The sequence below is a fragment of the Euprymna scolopes genome, chromosome 6 (genome assembly GCF_053919585.1).
Source record: "Euprymna scolopes isolate OS-2025 chromosome 6, ASM5391958v1, whole genome shotgun sequence".
Lineage (NCBI taxonomy): Eukaryota > Metazoa > Mollusca > Cephalopoda > Sepiida > Sepiolidae > Euprymna > Euprymna scolopes.
In genome coordinates, this window is record NC_136487.1 from 153,604,665 (window position 1) to 153,609,664 (window position 5,000).

General features: G+C 31.9%; 1 long non-coding RNA gene across 1 annotated transcript in view; it reads left to right on the forward strand.

Annotated features, from left to right (window-relative positions):
* The window catches only part of LOC145278061 (uncharacterized), a 797,888-nt gene that overhangs the window by 272,092 nt on the left and 520,796 nt on the right, over positions 1–5,000 (forward strand). The window lies entirely within an intron of this gene.

Below are 5,000 nucleotides of genomic sequence, written 5' to 3' on the forward strand. Positions count from 1 at the left end.
AAAGTGAACGTGCCTGTGTGTCTGTGTGTGTACATTTTACTACGACAAAACTCTGTCAATTTTCAGTTTACAGACTCGAAATTTGATATGCAGGGTACTGAGATTTGGGAAAATCTTTGTAATCCGTGTTCGACCTGAAATTTGGCTGTTAAGGGGTCAAAGTTCAATGATTTGACCTTTGAGAACTCTACCAAACTCCTCTGACTATTTTGAGTCAAAACACTTGGAATTTTAGATATAGGTTCCTTGGACATTGATCAAACTTAATAACTTGATTTGAGCCCAAAAGAATAAATGGTCATAATAGGAGTCAAAGTTTTAAAAAAATTGACCGCTTTTTTATGCTCAACATATACATCTAAACACCTGGACAATGCCGGGTTGAAATGCTAGTATATATATAAAAGTGAAAATGTTTGTCTGTCTGTGTGTCTGTCTGTACTTATCCCTACGCAATAACTCTGTCAATTTTGTGTCTACAGACTTGAGATTCGACATAAGAGAGCTTGAGTTTTCGTAAAATCGTTTTAATCCATTTTTGGCCAGAAATTTGACTGTCAAAGGGTCAAAGTCCGACGATTTGACTTTTGAAAACTCTACCAAACTCTTCTGCCAATTTTGGGTCTACGCACTTGAAATTTTAAATGTAAGTTACTTGGACATGAATCAAACTTTTTAATTGAATTTAAGCCCAAGACAATAAATAGTAAGGGGTCTAAATTGGGGTCAAAGTTTACAAAAATTTGATCGTTGAGGTCTAAACGTTGCTCTAAACATTTGAAATTTTACATAAAGTTTATTCAAACACAGGGCAAGCTTTTTAATTGGCTTTTGGCCGAAGATTTGGTTGCCAACGGGTTAAAGTTCAAAAGATTTGATCTTTGCTGTCTCTAGCAAAAACAGTCAGCCATTTTTGGGTCTAAACATTTGAAATTTTACATAAAGGGTGTTCAGACATGTGCAAGCTTTTAAATTCGTTTTTGGGCGAAAATTTGACTGCTAAAAGGTCAAAGTTGAAAGAATTGACCTTTGATGACTTTACCGAATTCTTCCACCGATTTTGGGCCTAAACACTTGAACTTTTACAGGAGTCCAACTTTTTAATATACATAGATATGCACATAAAGTTATGAACAGTACATAAGGCCCGAGCAAAGCCGGGCTGTACTGCTAGTATATAAAATAAATGTTCTGCTGTCAAGTTTATAGCATACTTGTCGTTGGAAATTATATTTTTACCTCTTCCTCCAACTATATAAACTGATCCGTCAGGCGTTCTTTCGTTAGGAGAATCAATATTTAGTGCATAACACTAGCTTGATTTTAACTTCGAATAGTTCCTCGATTAACCAAAACAAAGTCTTTATTCCTATAATTTTTTGTATTGATATACATATTAAAACACTTTTTTCTCTTTATTTAAGAAGAAATACAACTGAGTTATATATGGGTCGTGGAATGGCATTTATCTGCAAAAGATCTTGCTAATTTGTATATTCTTTTAAATAATTATTTTAATTAATTCTCTGTTAGTTTTTTTATGGGATGATCATCTTAAGTTTACTATTACGTGTAATTATATTCATGCAGATATTCTACATGATTTATACTTGCGTAAAAATGTTATATTAAATTGTTTTAAAAAGTTTGCCTACTAAACTCCTCTGTCAGTTTTTGGTCTACATCCAAGAAACTTTATATATAGGGTACTCGAATCCATTACAGAAATTTTATATTTGGGTTGTAACCCGGAAAAAACAAAAAACTTTTTAAATGTTAGGTGATGGTCGAACGACGTCATTAAAAATATGTATGCGTAACAGATTTGCTATTGGTTCATGCTTTAATTTTTAGTCTCGCAGCAAATATGGCTTTATAGAATAGGCATTAACGTCAAAGGAAAATGTCAATCGTAAGCTAAACGTTTTGGTTCCGATTCTCGGTGGTGGCGCATGATTCATTCTTTTTAAATCTTTTTAAATCATTACTATATATATTGAGTCCAATATAATATAATAATAAATACCAAATCTGCTTTAATCAAAATATATTTAAGCATATTTTACGACTGGGCAATGCCGGGTGGCTTGTTAGTAAAATAATATGTTAGCACTTACACAACTTTTTAAGACGCTATGTTCAGGCCACTAAACTGCAGTTATGCCTAACAAAACTCTTCGAATTTTCATTCCTTTTTTGCATGTTCAAAATTTTAATAAAATGAAATAAGCAAACAAAATATTTTTATTAAGTAAAAATATTTTTATTAACTAAAAATATTTTTATTAGCCAAAAATATAATTAATATATTTACTTTTTTCAATTTGGGATGCACAAAATAAAGTAAGGAGGCCTCCAGAGCTCTTTACAAATTTCACTTCTCAGGGAAACCCTTAAAAATATGTTGTTGTTATTAAAAGGTTATTTATTTAAATTATTATTACGGCATAATAACGTCGACAAATAGGTTCTCACCGAAGTTAAGCAACGATGATTCTGGCGAGTACAAGATGGGTGGCGATTTTGGAATACTAGGCGCTGTATATGCACTCTGCTCATCTCGGCATTGTTTTACGTCGCCTTGAATTTAATATACCTGAAACTGGAATTAAAACCGTGCCGATTCAGGAGCGATGTGGCTGATAATTGCGCAAATTTTGCCACAATAATCATCGAGTTCTGTAATCTTATGACTAGAAGAGTAAACCCCAATAGGTTGGTCGATCCGCATGTGCGGTCCTTAATGGTTATAAAATGAAATAACATGCATACATACACACATACATGCATACAGACATACACACATACATACATATATATATATATACATGCATACATATATATATATATATAGTTTAATGATTAATACACACATACATATATATATATATATATATATATATATATATATGATGATTGCAACGTCTTGTCAGACGAGTGCCACTCCCTCAGACATTTAAAATCCATGAGCCCAAATGTCTGAGGGAGTATCTATACAAAGATGATGTTACAGCGTCTTATCTTTGTACGACAGCTAAGTCTCTCTCTCGGTTCAAAATGTTGAAATCCAGCAACAAGTAAGAGCAAGATAGCCAGCAACAAATTAAACTGCAGACCAGCTTAATGCAGGTACTGGTCTCCCACTTTATGGTTTTTTAAATCAGAGATTTGCTTCTCCTGGAAAAGTTGCCTTCACCACGTCTTACGGGAGCCCTCTCCACCCCAATACACATATACACACACACAAATATACACGGTGCTAGTTGGCCGTTGACCCAGAAAAAGAGTTCATTCGCCCTTTGGAAGGTCTTGTTTTTAATCCTCCAGGGAGACTAGCCGCCCTCCTCACCAAACAAGTCTGGTGGGGGAACCAGTTTAGTCGCCGGTGACCCGACCATGAGGCAGGTAGTACTGGGTTACATGGTACCAGTAGCATATGACATGACCTGATACCACCACACACACACATATATATATATATATATATATATATATATATATATACATATATATATATTTATATATATATATATATATATATATATATATAGTTTAATGATTAAAGTTAAATTCTGTAAATCAAAATATATACATATATTTAAATTAAGAATTTATTGTTTGAAACAAGGAATATATGGAGAAAAATTATGTTTATTTCCTTAATCCATGCATTTTCAATAATGGCTCAAATCATCAGCGGAAATGAAATGCAATTTTTAAAATATTGAGCTTTACCATTTTGGCTAGTATTACCTCAATGCAATATCTGACAGGATAATTCACTTGATCTCTAATCTGTGACTTATCTTATATATATATATATATATATATATATATATATATATATATATATATATATATATATATATATATATACCACTTATTTTTATTTTCTTTTTTAAAATTTGAATGTTTCAACTTTCTGAAGAATCAGTGTGGGAAAATATTCAAAAATTGAAATAATTATATGATTTTTCTGCGTTACACAACAGATTCTGTAAAAATTGGACGTTTTCACATATTCAAAGAAATAAATAGTATAATGAATAACTTGCAATGGATTGGCATCCATAAAAGTTTAAATATAATGGGAAAGCATGCTTTTCACACACACACGCACATACACACACACACATATATATACGTATATTTGTGGGGAAATATGTTTATTCAGTTATATTTCACTTTTCTTTAATGCAATCCTTTAATTTATAAAGCTCAATGTAGTTACAGAGCATATTCAAATAAATGACAGTAGTCTATATTGCAAATTTGAAGATATTGACCATCTTACAATTTATTCCATTAAATACGTTGGCATGCACAATTCTTGACATCACCTGCTTCATAGCGAGAATCATTCATGTAATTATTATGTCAAATCTTTAATTTATTCCACTCTTAACTCACTAGAAGAAAAAAAGCATTTATAGTGATAATAATAAGACAGGACATCAATATATATATATATATATATATATATATATATATATATATATATATATATATGTATATATATATATATATATATATATACATATATATATATATATATATATATATATATGTAAGCCTTATAGGATTATCCGAAAGCACTCATGAGGTTGTTGTTAAAGTATTTCATAAAATTCATTTGTAAGTTTTAAACTTCTGGGGATCGAAGGTTCAACCCTCAGTGCCCGCGACACTCAAAATACAATTGCGTATAACTTATGGCTTCATGTCCGACGGAACGAGATTATTCTGTACCCGTGGATTAAATCAGGAGGTTCGGTTCGAAATTCCATGCAGACTCCCGGGTTCGATAGCCTACGCCTGAAGAAGTATGGAGATTACGTGAGCAGAAACATTTTGCAAATAACACTCGAGATTAGAACAGTAGTCCAAAGAATCCAAATAGTATGAAACTTTTTGCGTGTTTTTCTGGTGAGTATTTGTTCGAATAACGATCCCCGAGAAGCAGAAGTTTGGGATATGTGAATTCTAATTAATCGGTCGCC